General features: G+C 38.5%; 1 long non-coding RNA gene across 5 annotated transcripts in view; it reads left to right on the top strand.

Moving 5' to 3' along the window:
- Positions 1–17,884, top strand: part of LOC142104526 (uncharacterized) — a 283,957-nt gene that overhangs the window by 85,497 nt on the left and 180,576 nt on the right. For all 5 annotated transcript variants that reach the window (XR_012679582.1, XR_012679581.1, XR_012679583.1 and 2 more), the window contains exon 4: positions 5,083–5,219. This is a non-coding gene — a long non-coding RNA (uncharacterized LOC142104526). The remainder of the gene's footprint in view (positions 1–5,082; positions 5,220–17,884) is intronic.

The following is a 17,884-nucleotide window of genomic DNA, read 5'->3' as shown; positions in this document are numbered from 1 at the left end:
TACATATCCTAACAGCTTCCGTGCCGCATCTTATTCATGTGATAGAAAAAGCAGGGGAACGGATTCAGAATAGTGAGCAGTAGGCTGAATTATCTATGGGTGAACACACAGTACTACAATGGTTGACCACCGTGGCCGTATCTATTAAATCCCCTGTTACAAAATACCGCTGTGTTCGTTCTTGGGACAGGATCAGTGGTAAAGAAAAACAAAAACAACCCTGAATATATAATATTTTAATGATTAATTTACGTGGAATTATCAGGCGTATATTTTTCTGCACAATAATTACCAGTTAGAAGCAATGCATAAAACATTGAAACCTGGAAGCTTTTTACTTGTTGTCAGCAAAATGCATTTCAGAGATCAGAATTTTTAAGAATGTATTCCCCCATTTTTCCCCAGTTTTATTCAGGTATCTGAATTCAGGGCTCGATCTGCACTTTTGCTAAGTTATTTGGGAATGATCATATTAGAGACTTAACAGGATGGCAGGGGCAGTGGGTGGTGTATGTCAGAGAGGTGCAGTTTGGAAACTACTATTAAAATAGTGGAGATCCATAGTTGTATAATTCCTGTGCATGACAATGATTCCCAGGTACTGGAACACTGAATTTCTGAAAATCGCAGGAAACTATAGCACAGTAGAGCTAACTGATCGTTTACCATTGAAAGAAAAGTGCTCTGTAAAATAAAATTGGGTAAAAAACAATAATCAAATTATATATATATATATATATATATATATATATATATATATTATTGTATGTTGTATGTTTTCATATATTGGCAATACTTTACAGTTGTAGTTTCTAGACTCTCCTCATCCCCAATCAGTAGACAGCTCAGGACTGTGGGTATAAATAATATAAGGCTTCCTCGGTTTCACTGATAAAAGCAAATTCAGGTGTAGGAATTTTGGCAAAGAGAATCATATAGGATAATTGCACTATATTCTTATAATGATAGTTCTGTCTTTACAACGGCAACAACATCATCATCATCTATTTATATAGCGCCAGCTAATTCCATAGCGCTTTCCACACACATCGCTTTGGAGTTATTTTTAAATGAAAATATTACCATTTAAAACAGTTGCCCACTTGTTATTTTAATTCTGTTCCTCAAATAATTATATAATCATCTAAACATCTTCTCGGCCTCTCCAAACAGCTAAGGGTTTTACAGAGTTGCTACATTATTGCGACAAAGTAAACTAGTAAATAAAACAACACCATTACTTTGACTGCTGTTTTGTTGTCCATTGGGGCGGGAATTATGTGAGAGCCCGGACTTCTGTATTTCAATAGTCAATTGGTACATGTCCCTCAGCTCACTAATACATAGATTTAAAGCTGCAGTACTATCTAGTAGATACATATTACTAACCTCCCTAACCTAGCTGGTGCTCCAGGCTGCTCCACACAAATGTTTTTTCTCACAGCTCTGGGCAAACACTAGGGTGGTGTGAGCAGGAGGGCCAATCACAGATGGCAATCGAGGAACTGCGGCTTGTGATTGGCCCTCCAAAGTGCAATTGTTGGGAAGGGACGCAATTAGACAAATTCATTTTTAAATTGAAGCCCCCCCCTCCAAAGTAAATCATAAGTAAAAGTATTGGCACAGATAACGTTTCCTTTGTGGCTCAAAGAAAAGTTTTGCAACATTGTATCATCTTATTCAATAACCAGACCCCGCCATGACTCATTTAACGTACTCTAAGCAACAGAATATTACCGGTGTCCTTGATGAAAATGAGATATGATGTATGTTAAAAAAAAAAATACAGCCGTACTCTGATGACAAATTCTAAGCATCAATTTTCTGTCCCACGACTCCATAGAAAACATATACATAAATGGAATAGGCTCCGCTGTTAGCGACGTTTGCCGTACGACTTGAGTTACATGTTTGAAGATTATATTACAGGAGGAAAGAGAGAGTAATTTGTACATTCATCTGGGTTTTAGATGTTTTATTTAAAAAAAAAAAAGTCTGGCGTGATGTATAGTATTCAATTTTATTTTGTTCTCTGGATTTTATGAATGATGTTTGAAAATCCTTCAACCCTTGTGAATGACTTCATTGCTGCTGTATATTTTGAATTTCAAAACCTGTTTTTGCATCGCATTAACGGTATTGGAACAGCAGAATAATTTTCATGTCAGAACTGGAGATTAAGTTTTTCGCAGCAATTTCCTGTAACTAGGAAAGAGCTTGGGAACTTTTGGAGGAACTCTGAGATTGCTCTGGGGACACTGACACGTCTTTGACAAACCACAGAGAACACAAAGTATCAGTTGTCACAGATGAACAATCATTATGCACTTAACATACTTCAGATGAACAATGAATTAACCCTCATCTCTCTCCCATAGTAAGTGACATGTCACTTTGTTTAAGCGGAGATTGTTAGATCAGCTTGTTGCAGTGTATGTTAAACTGGCCGACTGCGTCAAAGTGATCCCATAGATGACTAGTCCTTACATTAGCCAATTCCTATCCACCATATATATATATATATAGTACTTCAACTTTAATAAAACCTAAGCAGCTGTTTAGAATGGGCACGTGAATGTTGTGCCAATTTGGCACAGTTTGGCAGCCCATCTGTCTCTGGCGCTGGAACGTGTCCGCCTCTGGCCTCAGTGCTGTACCTGGAAACAGTTTAATTCAGGCCCACAGCACTGAATTTACATATACATATCGTTCAGCTCATTGGGTGTACCATGGAGTCTTTCCGCCTGCGGTCGGTCATGGGATAGGTAATTTAACCCCCCCCCCCCCCCCCCCCACCAAAAAAGTAAAAAAAATGGAGTTAAAAAATTGTCCCGTCTCCCCACCCGTTCCGTAGTGCTTTTGCAAGACTGCTCAAATAATGTCCTCTGCTCGCGAACATACTGATACTTTTGCACATCAAACAATGTGGTACTAAATCTATAATAACAGCACCTTCACCCTACTTCCACCTACTCCCAGCCATACCACATGCATACCTTTTGTTTCTGGACCATATAACTGCGTCAATTAGTTGGGGAAAAGTGCTCTGACACCCAAGGCAAAGATTCCGCATTCTGTTCCTCTTTGTTCCAGAAGGCATCTTATATTCAATAATAAGGCACAAAATTCTCGGTGGTGTCTAAGGGTTTTCGAAGGAATACCCTGATAACAGATGACAAGGACAGGTCACTACTCCAGTGTAATATAGATATGAAAGATATTTATTGCAGCTGTGTATTTTGGCACACTTACATCCTGGCTTCTGGACACCCAGCCAATCTCCAATAAGGTGTCTCTTACAGCCAGGATAACACTAGATCTTCCACTGGCAAATAAAATTATCTTTCACATGAATCCCATTATAGGACACTTTTATAAAGGGTGGTGTATTATAAGTGGACAGGAAGTGTTTTATGGGTATGTAACAACATACAGACAGATCGGAGTGAGAACTCAATAGGTGACTTTTAATTACCAACTTTTGCCTTTGGCAAATTATACCTAATTACTTCCATTAATGGTAACTCTTTCCCAGGCTGTCGAAAGTGCCTTGTTTAACAAAAATATGTTACCAAAATATGTTTAACCACTGTATTTAATAGCATAAAATACTATATCCACTGAAAGTCTTAGAAAGTTATTCATTTTCTGTAACCTTTATAAGGAGCGAAATTCCAGATCAATAGCTCTTTAAAGAAGTCTGTGAAAATAGGAGAGCTCCATATGCTAAAATATGATCAAATGATAGCAGCAATGATTGCTTTTATAAGTTTAGTCCAAATGTAAAAGTTTGAGGAGCAGATCTGAATTAAATATATTTTAGATAAAGTTGTGTTGTTGGGGGAACATTTCTTCCTGTGCACATAAGACTTCCTATCTTTAAGTCTATTGGAGGACACTGCACAAAGGCTCTCAGAGTCTGCAGTGGCTGATAACGAGGAATAACGGTGGCAATCAGTACAGAGCAGGGCCTGAATAAGGGGTTCATGCCGCCCCAGGCAAATATGCTCGTAGCGCCTCCTCCCCTTCCACTCCAGGCTAATACCCGGTAGGTAAAATCGAAACTGTCCCTAATTTAAAATCTGGATTCCTCCCACCCCCCGACCTATGCTTATGTTCCACTGTTTTCGAAACTCAGCTCCTTTTGGCTTTTTATTAGGGTCACTGCAATCTTTGTCACCCATTTCATTGTCATTAAAATCAGACCTGTACAGCAGAATGGAGTCATGAACGAGCGCTACTGAGGGTGAAGCTATGCAGGGAGAGGGGGCTGTCACATCTGCGTCTGTCGCCATCCTTGTCTCTCCTACTCACAACTTCTTAATGTTTATACTTCTGTGCTTGTTAATGTGACAAGACAGTGACATGATTGGCTCCGAGACACTCATTTAGGTGCAAAACCTTCACTAAACTGTAACGACCAATCAAGTACTTTCTATCATGTCTAATTTGTCACTAGACAGATAAATGCTAAGTTCTGATTGGTTGTTTTGGGACAATATTAAATTGGTGCTATTATCTATTTATGCAAGCCAAAGTTACAATGGAGTTTTACCCAACACTTTTTAGTTTTGCTAGTTTTAAGTGAGAATCTCAACTAAAGTGTATAGTTTGCTTACTTATCCATTAATATAAGCATATTGAAATATAATAAATATTCAAATAATTTCATGGGAATCATTATAATAAATAGTAAAAGTAATAGTAATTGACACTTTCCTAGGGTCATAGCAGTATAATTTGCTTTCAATAAAAATGTGTTTGTTTTGTGTAACTTCAACAAAAATGTTAGATTGTTATTAAAATCTGTACTTCAGATTCACTATTAACAACTATATACAATTACAATTTAACATAGCAAAAGGCAGGGGGTAAAATCAGTGTTTTTGAGAAATAGAATAGAAACTTTAGACTTGTCCATGTACATTGTTCTATCTTGAAATAAGAGACACGTTTATTTTTTACCATCCATACGAATTGGTCACATTTACAGTTGTTGGTGTCAATAGAACATAAAATATACCGATATCCTGATAAAATTCTGTACAATTTTTAAAAAAATCTTTTGTGTTTGATTTCCAGGTGTGTTACGGATGGATACAAAGGGAAATGAAAAAAAATGTTATTAGATGACGATTATATATGCTGTTCTGCTCCCTCTTCTGGAGCTACAGATTTCAGCTGGATTAAGAACATTAATGATGGCATTCTATAAGCAGGTACAATAACATTTTTAACTGTGAATCAATTGTTCATAATGGAAACGAGTGTGAGATCTTGATAGCCTCGGTCGCTCGATCTTTAATTGTTCTATTACAGATTAGAAATATAAGTTACTTTTGAGTGTTTACACGGAGCAGCATGAATCAGCTCACAGCACAGAGCTTTGTTTGTAATTCTAGTTTTCAGAGAACAGAATCTTTAAACATACAGCTGCTTGTAGGATCCTTGTGAGGTAGCACCGAATTTACTAGTGTTTGTGTTTCTGTCTAATACATGAACTAAATGTAGTCATATATATGATGATAACCTCCGAGAAAGTCTATTAAGCCAAAATTACCTAACTGGGAAAAAAAAAATCAATTGTTTTGTTACTTCCTCTATTTGGATTTAGCCAATTATCCAAATGTTAGAAATTGCAGTTTCCCCTATCACTGCAGAGCTCAATTACATCGCTCCTCGAGCAGCTGGCGCAGGTAACACAATAGAACAATGAGGATAGGCGCAACTTAACCATTTCTACATGGAGTGGATCATTTTTCTAACTGGCCTTTATTTTTTAACTTTTTTGAAAGGCATTTAAATTGTCATGATCCTTTTCTAAAATATCTAACTACCCCTTCTCCCAAAATTCTGCAATTATCACTCTTATACTAATGTCTGAATAGGGCACAGGTCTCTAGAAATATATCGGAGGTTGCAAGATGACATCTTTTCTAAGCAGACTGACAGGTGGAGTGATGCCTCTGATATATACTGTACATCTAAACATAAAGTCAAATTTGCAGTAAGAACAGGGTTTTGGTAAGCGAAGGATGTTTTTTTTTCCTTTTTATATATTATAGACCCATTCTAAAAATGGTCAGTTTGCTCCATCTACAGCAACCAGATACACTTCAAGGGCCCCCTGACCGCACACCCCCTGTAATGATGACATTGTGTTCTTACATAAGATTGCCTGACAGTACCGGCGCATTTGTGGGGCGGTGGCATTTGCGCAGTGCTTTAAAGAGTCCTGCACACCTGCATAGTATAAAATGTGAATACGCAATCATTAGATGCTTGTGTGCTGATCTGCTCTCCACATGTGTATGATGTCATCACACACGTGCATGCAGAGGATGCTGGGGAAACTGTACAGGGTTATAAAAAGCTGTGATGTGTTATGTGTATCTAAGACAATCTGGTTATTTATTTATACTGTATGAATGTATAGTAGAATATGTGTATAAGCGGGTGGAAGGAAACTATATGTACACTGTATATAATTGTCTCATGTGTAGAATAACTGCAAATTGTCTAACACAAAGAGCATGACATATTAAACTTAATCCTGCTTTTGTGAGTGGTTCAGTCTATTATCTTAAATGTTGAACTGTACAGTTGTCATCATCGCTTATAAGGTCTATACTCATACCCCCACATGTGGTCATTGTATACATATTATGTGACTGTGTAGTAATCTACTTATATTATGATTTACCAATATGGTACAGTGATTATCCTGCAGTAGGACATGGCTGCCAGCTTATCATGATTTACTTACTTTGCACTTGCCTTTCTATGTACAGAAATGATGGGACGGCTATGGGATAAGATAAGCACCTTGTCTCAGTTGGCTTTTATGAAGTCATTAGTAGCAGAGGCAAAATGAGCTTACCAGAGCAAGTTGCCTCCTCTTTTTACAGTTCTAGTCCCCATGTGCGGAGGACAGGCCACCTTCCGGCATTTAGTCGTGTCTTAATGTCTTCTAGGACTTCAATAGCAGCCTGCCTTCGGCACATGATTCATTTATGTATGCTTGCTGTTAACGTGGCCCCAGGAGACCCATACTGATCTCACGTAACAGCATATCCCCCTGAACTGTGCTACTAGAGGCGGGCTGATAGTGCCAACCATAGTGAACCCGGCTCCGACTATGTACTACTCTGGAATCTGGGCTGAATGCACTCGGACTGTTCGTGCTTAGTTACCCGAGTGCAGATAGCCCAAACAATATTGTCCCACCATCCAGATCTTCAGTGACAGCCAAGCACCCGTGGTGTTTTACAAGGGGTCTCAGGCGTCAGGTCTAAACCCCATTGGGTACCGTTCTTTTACTGTGATTTTTTCCTTCCTTTTTTTTTCCATTGTTAGCCAACAAAACCAACAGTTCTGTCTGAATCATGGTCATATTTCACTTTTGCACATGTTACAAAATGTCGACCGCTTTGCTATTTTATGTTCAAAACTGCCTCTGCTTTTATTTACAATCATGGCGGAAACAGTTATCACGTGCTAAATAAAAGTGTCTGAGAGGAGCCAGTGCCGTTTTACCCTGATACTGTGCTAAAGAGCAAAGTAGATGATTCACCTTTTGCAGTTCCATAAATATTGTCCTCTCGCTGATCTAATTTAATTTCACAATAAATATAGGAAGTGTTTTAGAATGCTGCATTGTCCTGTGCATGCTTTTATCAAAGAGTCATAAAACGTTAGGGAAATTTATGACGTGTGAGGTCAGTTTTTTTTCTGTCATTCCATCACTTAAAGAGCAAGAAGTATCCTCTGCTGAGAATAATCACATTAAAGTTGTGAGTTATTTGTTTCATAAGTCTCGTCTGTGCAGGGCTTTTCAAAACACGTGCATTGAACAATAGTGATGTGTTCAGGATTTAAGTCGGCAATTAATTTATTTAATCTCATTTTGTTTTCAAATGTGCACTTTGGAGAAAAATGTTAAATTAAAATTTTGCAAATTTGTCGGTTGCGAAAGAAATATAATGTGGTATCGGTAAAAGTCTGATCTTGACTGAATGTGCGCAGTTTGATATACTGCTGTTAGTTGAAATTGAATTGTTTTTTTCTTCTTTTTATGGTATTAACTAAGCACACCAAAAAGAGAGGTTCTAGGTAAATACCACTTGCCTTATCCAGAATCAATGCAGTTAGCCTTTTGGAACTGTTATTTTGCATACCGTCTTTAAGAAGTGTTACCTCTAAATGTCCCCAATCTCTTTTCATTCCTATAGTTATAGTAGCAACTATTGAAAAATAGAAACACGTATATATTGGAAGCAATGTTTATACCCCTTAATCAAGGTAAACTGCCCAAATCTCTCTGCCTTTTTTCAAAGTCACTATTCAGCCTCCCCTGGCTTTTAAGCTGTCCAGAGATACAAGGGAATGGGCACAATATTACAGTGTCTGGCCCTAAAACTGGTGCGATGCCCTAAAATAATCTGGTGTCATCAATAGGATCATTACGGGGCATGTTGGGAAATGCAGCCAGAATGTAATCGCTATCAGTCCTCAGTGAGAGCTGGAATTGTTGAAGTGTGTGGTCAAATTATATGGTGCTCTTGTGACTTGGCCTCATTCAGTTTAGTCTGGTATACAGGATTGCTGTGGGGAAGTGAGGGGCAGGGTACTATACCTGTTATGATTGATGTAAGAATGAACCACGCTGACTCTTTTGTTATCTAAACTGTAGAATGATGCTGACTGGTGATTTGTGTCCACAATCAGTCCAGAAATGTTTGGAAGAATGGGGAAGTGCTCAATGCCTTAGACGACAGCAGGTGACCGGTCGTGAGCTGTGGCCACCAATCACATGCTGCCTTCTACAGCTCACAGCCAATCAGATTCCAGGCACTTTGGCACGGAACATCCCTCTGTTTAAAACTAGTGGGCTGATACCTACAAAAGCAGGGATCATGCAACCCCCATAAATGAAGTTTTCTCATTTGAACCGGAGATAAAATACATTGTTAAGAGTTACCCAGACAATCCCCAGCAGCTCTGTTAAAAAGAAATATATTAACCCCTCTATTACAGACAGATGAAGCCCCTCCTACAGGTCAACAGCTGACAAATTTGGAGATGATGTGGCTGTGACATCACCAGCCCCTCCCCTGTATATGAATTAAGCAACCCACACAGTGGGCCATATTTACTTGTCTTCAAAGCTCACAATCGTTGCCAGTAATTAAGACATGATAATTTTGCTTTCACATATCTGGATAAACACACATTATATAGTAATACAAAAATAAGTCAATTAGTCTGTACAGATACAGCTTTCCATCTTCACCTTTCTACCAGTGTAGAAGCAGATGGCAAATCTGCCATATCTCCAATTTCTACACTTATTTATACTGGGCAAGAACTTTTTAGAGCCAGGACCAATACATGAATGTGGTTGACCAACAGTGCAAGACAGAGGGAATTATCTTCATTTATATTTAACAAAAATACCAAGTAGCGCATAGGTGTCACTTCCGCTCTATGGTAGAGTCTATGTACAGTTACTGCTAGACCAGGGTCACTGCACCTTACTCTACAGATTACTGGTCATTCACTGTCATTTTATTCTGTTTATACTTATAAGCTCCTTGGAACAAGGTTTGGACTCCTGATATTAATTATGTATACAAACTTCTTAAAAGAAAGTCTGTAGCAAACTTAAGCTCTTTGGAACAAGGATCTGACCTTTTTGTATTTACAATCTATGCAGACTTTAAAAAACAAAAACCAGTAGCAGACTGTACGTTCTTTGGTTATTACTGTTTGTTATCAACTACTTGTGTGCGTGTTATATCTTCATTGCTGAAGTGTTTCTTTAGATGATTGACAGCGGTGCTAATATGCTAATAGAGAGGTGCTGTAGATAATCTGATTTATCTACAAGGCTCGCTGTAGGTTTACAATCACTGCTACGCTTACATCTGGCTTGTAGGCAGTTGCCCTTCTTTCCGCAGCTTGGTTATTTTGCCTCAGAAACCCCACGTGATATTAGCATAAAACTCAGGGAGGAAAAAAAGAAGAGTTTTGCGATTCTGCAGTGCATTGTATTTTATACGAGATGGTAATCAAGCGGATATAATTTTTTATCAAAGATGTAAAATGATCATCAATTTATATGGGTGCGATTTGCATAAAGCATTAATCATTCGTCCTGGTGCGATATACAGAAAAGAAGATTATAAAGCTAGTTTTTAATGTTTAGCACAGGACAGTGATAATGGAGAGGGCAATGCCAGGGAGAATTGTTTGTGTAAATGTCAGTTTGAGGAGAGGACGGAGATTTGTGTCTTGCGGCTGCGGAGATGACTCCAGATATCCACTGGTCTGCAAAATACAAAACAGGGCATGAAAATGAAGGTATCTATAGTAGTAGCTGGTGTCAGGGTGGAAACGGCCTTCATTTGTACTCAGTTTATTACATGAGAATTGTCACATTCAGAGTTTACCCAGAGCAGCTTTTCCCTTTGCAGCTGTTAAGTTAAATTGCGCAATCTTATTGGATCTCTTAGTAATAGTGGCTTAGAATGGGTTTGCCAGGTTATGTAAAAAGCTAGTGTCAGCAATCTTGTTTTATCTCTTACATGCCTGCCAATATTAAAGCCATATAATAATCATTTTAATTGACCCATCCACATTACAGCAAAACCACACCCCTTTCATGGGCCACATATTGGGGCAGTCCCGCCAAATTAGGAAACGTCGGGGAGGTATTGCACGACGTGGTTTCTGAGCAGCCATGTATTGTGTATCTGATTTTATATGCTTGATTTATTATCTTTCCTTGAGTTCTGTTAACGGCAATATAAAATCTTGTATCGCTGCAGTTTACTTACTAAAAATATTTAAGCAAAAAAAACAAAACAAAATGCTGGAATTGTTATTAGAAAAAATGTTATATTAAAATAAAGCATTTTTTTATGCTGTATCCTGAGATGGCCGATACAATTAACTCCAGAATCATAATTGGCTTCTCCATGTAGATTTCACCAAGAGAAGCCCGACTTTTTGCCAGTGGTAACCCACTGATAGAGTAGCTCTATCTCCAGTGAAAATACTTTCGCAGAGAAATGGGTTTCCTCCTTATATAAATTGAGCTGATTGTTTGATATCTTTATTGTATATTTCCACTTCTGCTCAAATTTGCTGTATTTGTAGAAAGAATTTTGATTCATTATTTCAAACAGACAGTACTGTTGAAAGGAAGAAACTTACTGCAGATAGGAGTTTCTGTGTTGCTCTACCCAATGATATTTAGCTACACCACTTTCAAATGGTCTCTACAAAGATTTTTTTTTTTTTTAAAAGGAAACCGTATGTCTCATTCTGCATGGTTTTTGAAATACCTATCAGATTTTCTCTCTTAATGAATCAAACCTTAAATGCAGATATGAATCATATCTTTTTATCTGGCTTACTTCTTTTCCTACATGTTTTCATGTTTTATGCATATTGTAATGCACATGGGAATATGTTTACTGATTGCTGTACGAAAAGGCTCCGGAGCTGCCCCTGATCCGCAGAGTAATGTTCTGTGAGCCTCAGAAAGTTGACTGAATCTGCCTCCAATACATTTATAAATAAACACCAAAAAAAGCCAAATTAATAACTTCTTTCCCAGAAAAAGTAGTTTTTTTCATCACACTGCAACATAATAAAGTTAGAACATTAAATGGGTTGTCTCTTTATCACCCATTATGATTTTGTTTAATCTACACACTTACAGAAATAGATTCTTACACTAAGGGGGAATTTAGATAGCCGTGAGGTGCTGGTGTCTAATACGGTACAGAATCTCCCCTCTTTCTGAGTAGACATTTTGGTTAAACTCTGCGGACTGTCCCCAGAGACTCATCACATCACCTCGCAGCCAACTGAATTCCCCCCTAAATGTTTAGTACTAAAGTTTATGCCCTGGGACCTGTGCTGTTGCTACAAGCTTGACATTTTATGATGTCTTTAGTAATTTAGGGCTCTATTTATCAGGACCCTGCGATAGTGAAGTTTTTCTATCAAAGTGATAAAAAATCTTCGATCGCCTGATTTACCCATAAAATAGCGCAGAGGCAGTAGGCCGCAGCTCAGCCACCCAGCAATATTGTCCGGCGGTGGTAAGAGGAGTCTACCACTCACCAGTCTGTGCAGGGCCCCTCTGTGGGTCCATAGAACGGCTCGCTCATGCGCACTTGACTTGGTCTTCCATTTCCAGATTTAAAAAAAAATAATAATATTGTGAGCGATCTGGCCACACACGTGGACACCAAGATGAGACAGACAAACGATCACTCCAAATTGCCACCTTGTTAGTAGAACCAAATCAGATCTGCATTTGTGGCCAACCCAAAGCACATTTTATTTTGTAATTTTTCTGACTGTCTTCTAGTAAAATTTTACAAAAGGTATTTTTTTTGCATTAGTGAGAGTAAGCTGGGCAAAAATCGCCAACAAATAAACATTTCAAATTAATTTACACAATTAGCACAACCCCAGAATATAAATTGGTCAGATCTCCCAGAACAGAGATTGCAATATGTGTGAACTTCACTCAAGGTCTAGGACAGTTATAGGAACAAAGATGTGTGTATAGATTTTTATTTTTAAGTTTTTCACTTATTTTTGTCTGAGTTTTCAACGGTCAATTTCAGTCATGAGTCCTATTTCAAGTATCAGAATTTTTTACAGTAAGTTGAAGACTTTCAAATATGCAACAAAATGATTTTAATTAGGAAACATCTCTTTAAGTAAAGCCAAACGTCACCATTCCACCTTCATAAACCTTTGTCTTCCTCGTTGTATATGTAAGTTCCAACTTTCCCTTTATATTGTAATATATAGATTAATATTTCAGTCTATTTTTAAAATGTGTGAATAAGTATGGCACATTCCTATAAGTGCCATGTACAGTGCTACGGAATAGGTTTGTGTCATATATAAATAAAATAGAATAATTGCAAAGACATTTTCCATGTTACTTGTTTAAATTGTCCCCCTTGAACTGTAGCGATAGGTACGGCTGAACGAAAACAAGTAAACACATCTTGCAAATAATTTGTGTTTGGCTCAACCACTGGCCATTTGCATAGTAACCGGGAAAGTCTAATTAATCTTTGGAATAGCAGGTTCTATTTCCAGTTCATTAACAATGCACACTTCAAGGTATTTTAGATTTTATTCCAATGCTTATAATTAATCTTAATAATAAAAAAAAACATATTAAATAATTATACAGGAGAAACAAAATGATATTCTGGTATTTAATAATAAGCCTTGGAATAGTGCTGATGTGAGACATTTGCACAAATTATAAATCCGAAAATAAACAGAAGAATGAAAAATCTCTGCAATAAAACAGAGTTACAGTGAGGGAGGATGGCCGGCGACATTTCTATAGTGGGTTTTAGATTGTGCGATCTTCAGAATTTAAAGAGACGCTATCGTGAATAAAATGTTTTACAGAAGTAAAGTGTTAATCTAATGTAGGTTTCCTTCTCACCGTTTCCGTTCTTTGGAATAAACAAATGCATATAATACAACCTCATATGCCCATTTATAAACATTAGTTTACAGAGCCAGTGAGTTTCTACAAGAGCCCTGCAAAGCCGGCAGCTATCACTTGGTAATAGATTGTAAGCTTTCAGGCAAGATCCTCTTACCTCTTTGTCTGTCAGTATTACCCAGTGTTGTTTCATTACTGTGTTTGTTCCCAGTTGTAAAGCGCTACAAAATTTGCTGGTGCTACATAAATAAATGTTGATGATGCTGATAATTACTTACTCCATTCACTTAAAGCAGCAATCCCACAGAGATTTTTTTTTTTTTCTTTAAATAACAAGTTAGATACACAGCTCTATACACTGAGGGGATCAAACAAATACAAACAAATGGCATACGACAACTTGAAACAGAATGTTGGCCCCGTCCAGAAGAGCTTACAATCTAAGACACTGATGGGCAACATGAAGTAGGTGGAGAGCCGGAGGAGCGGCCCTCCAGCTTTCAAAGAGGGCGCACAGAGGAAGGAGGGAGAGCACAGTGTACTCGCTCTTCCGTCAGGTATGCCGCCTGACCTTCCTGCGCGGTACAGTGGAGGTCAGGTGACGTAGAAGTCGACTGCCCGGTTCTAATTGGATCGGGAGCAGCCATCTGGAGGGTCGCAAGTGAAGGCTCGGCAAAGTAGTGGAATAAGAATTGTAACTGGTGATGGCGGGAAAGTGGGTGTGGCTACTGTGGGTGCATATCAGCCGCCAATAATAAAGCAGGCTTTGGTGACTGGCGTTTCTGTGCAACTCCCGGTGGTGCGGTATGGTTGGATTGAGGAGAGACAGTGGAAGATGGAAACATGAAAGAAGAACTGTTCATTGTAGGAATCTTAACACCGTCTGCGGCCATAACAGTCCTTCAGCATTTATATGGAAAAAGCTTTCACTTTAGGGCTGCATGGACACCATGGTTATCCACCAGCTCTGAGTAGCTGTGTGCCCAGTATCTTTCTTTGGCATCGTGTTCATTGCTGGACACTTATTCCCCGACGTTTGCAGAAGTGATGGTGACAGCCGCCATCACTAAGGCCATGTAGATCACCAAAGGGAAAACAGGGAGGGCTACAGCAATAACAGTTGAACTTACTGTACATGTAGAGCTTACATATACTGTAGCGCTGTACAATCAAGGAGACAAACTAAAAAAACATTGTTGTAACAATACAGAGACTTATTATACATTGGAACAGAAAGTGAGGGTGTCCTACTCACCAAATCTTATAGCTCTTCTCACCAGGTTAGACCCACTTTATGTAACTATTTCATACCTTTAATTACCATGCACAATTTCACGTTTAGGTGAAGTGTCGGTTTCATCGATTCCAATTCACCCTGGAGTATGTTTTTTTGGGGGACCGTTAGGGATTTCTTTTTGTAGCACAGGTGTGTAAATAACTTTTGCACTTGATAAGAATTGTGTTGGGGAAAAAATCAGTTCTCTGTGATTTTTCTCATAATTACTTTCATGCCGTTGCTACCAACCTAAATGTTCTGCAGATTAGTCGGCTTGTTCTCCCGAGTGTAGGGATATAAAATGTGTATATGAGCTCTGACAAATTAATATAGGGCCAGTAAAGGTGAGTAGTTGAACTTTTTCTCTTCATGTAGCATTACATCACCATTGTAATTGATTACGTATTACTGGACGGTTGGGTTAAACTACATTGGGTTACCCCTTTATATAGGAGATTCCCTGGCAATGTCCCAGTGATGTCTCTGGGTTTTCCACACAAATTGCTGTTATTTACTGATCAATTGATTGGCTATCGACACACTACCAGATCCAGAAGACGTCAGTAACAGCCCCATTCCATTCTGGCAGGATGTAGATCAGAAGAGTTAAGATCTGTGGATCTACATAGGAGAGAGAGAAACATTGTTGGACCCCCATCCAAACTTTTTGCTATGGGTCACGGTGATGGTTGCTAGGGGCCACAGCATCCTTTGTGTTCTGTACATGAAAGATTACTAACAACAATCCCGCTTTAATATTCTGCGCAGTAGTAGATTTTCTCTGCCCCAGGCACTTCACATGATGATGGTGATGTCATCAATAATATATACACTCCCACAGCGCACCAAGTGAGTGTGTTTAACGTGCATAGAGTTTGGATATCGGTAACACCCAAGGCTGTTTTATATGCTATTGTAAAAAAATAAAAATATATAGTTTATCACTGGAGAGGATCAAAGATCTATAAATAATACAGTAAAGTATCCACAGAAAACATATATTCTTCCCTACATATCTACCTCTAATAAAGCACATGTATTTGGTATAGCTATAATTGTTTCACGTTGTAGAAAACCATTTGCTATTTATGTTATGGGATGGATTGATGGCTGTGATTCTTCTGTTAGCAAATTTTGCACAGAGTTTAAGTCATTTTTATACCCTGTTTTTCTCTCTAACATGCTTTTAATTGAAAAAGATATTTACTCAACTTCTATACCTAAAAAGTCAACCTTATCTAAACCCCTCAAAAATCAATATCAATTTTACTTAGGTGGACAGGGGAGTCAGTTTCCCTGGCGAAAGTGACTTAGTGGTAAATAATGTCAATCATCCTGGTCTTCTGAGAGCCCATCAGCTAAAACCTCTGGCAGTGACAGCGTTAAAGGCTAATTCAATCTTTTAAATGCTCAAAAATAGTGTTTCAGAATTCTTGCTACTATTTTAAGTAAATATAGCAACAAAGTTATATATGAAATGCAAAGTGTCATGAAGACACATGAATTATATGTACATTCAGTTTACAAAATTACCCTCGTTCTCGATCACTATAATTACCTGTGTGACCTACTTTTCTCCAACAGTGAACAATGTACTCCGAATCCACCCTTTTATGTGTCCTTATTTATAATATCAAACCCGAGATGTTAATATTTGGTTAATAATCTTTGCACGCTTTTGGCCTGAATAACGGTAAAACGAAGAATAATTGGTTCTGCTCTTCCAGGAAGGTTTACTAAGAATAGAAAGGCAACACAAATTCAAATATGGTTAATGATTCCTAAAATAATATTTTTATAGTACACAAACCTATTTGACTGTAATTGTTCTTTGCCTGGCTCTAGGTCCCTTTTGTATATATTTTTTTTGATTGCTTCAGTTCATACATACATGGGTTTTTTATCCAAAAACCTGGTATCAAGAAAGTTCAGATTCCCGCCCACCCGAAAAAGGAAACATTTTTGCAGATTGGCAATAATGTTGTCCACACAAACATGATCACCAAGTACCTTCTCCTGCAGTCACTGTGATGAGCCCTGCTAATCATTTTATTAAGGACTGGAGTGTTATCCGCACTGACATGATCATCACATACAGCCTCCTGCAGTCACTGTGACTGCCACTGCTGAACTGTTTAATGAGGAGGTGGATGTCATGCACATTGACATGATTATTGAGTCCCACCCCTAGTCACTGTGATGAGCACTGCTAAGCAATTTAAGATGAGAATGCCAGGGACAGTGTGAGCAAACACTATGAGCCATTTTTTACAATGAAATGTAGTATATTTTATGTCGGTGGTAGTCAGCATATTGATGATGACTGCACAGACAAGACTTACCATGACATCTTGAGTACGGACAGCTGCTTCCCCGACGAGGATCCATCATGGCTCTTCTGTGAAGAAGCAATCCCGACTTGAAGCAATCCCGAAGAAAAGACGCAGGCGGGACTGGATTACGTCACTGACATAAGCGACACTCTTAACGCTGCTCTTAAGGGGGTAATGTAAATATGGGGCCATGTACAATGTACTTTACAAAGGGTTGTACATTATACATGGCCGCATACTTACATCACCCCCTAAAGAGCAGCGTTAACAGCATCTCCTATGTCAGTGACGTCATCCAGTCCCACCGGCGGCGTCTTTCTTTGGGATTGCTTAAAGTCACTTTACAGAAGAATCGCGATTGATCCTTGTCGGGGAAGCAGCCGTCCGGACTCAAGATCTCGTGGTAAGCCTTGTTGGTGCAATCAGCACCATTATTCCGTTCCCCACCCTTTTACATATGGTGCCCGATTTACAAAAAAAAAACCTGTTATCCAGAAAGAAAATTCTAAGCGTTTTAGTAATGGATCCCATAATCGTGCACCTAAAACACTAGTGATCCATAGCCTAGCTCTGTGTATAGCTCTCCATGCAGATACTGACAAGGGGCCTGATTCATTAAGGATCTTAACTTAAGAAACTTCTTATTTCAGTCTCCTGGACGTAACCATGTTACAATGCAAGGGGTGCAAATTAGGATTCTGTTTTGCACATAAGTTAAATACTGATTGTTTTTTCATCTAGCACACAAATATCAACTTTAATTTTCAGTGTACAAAT

Source organism: Mixophyes fleayi, chromosome 10 (assembly GCF_038048845.1).
Source record: "Mixophyes fleayi isolate aMixFle1 chromosome 10, aMixFle1.hap1, whole genome shotgun sequence".
NCBI lineage: Eukaryota > Metazoa > Chordata > Amphibia > Anura > Limnodynastidae > Mixophyes > Mixophyes fleayi.
The sequence above is the reverse complement of the archived record's forward strand: the minus strand, read 5'-3'. Positions and strand labels throughout refer to the sequence as shown.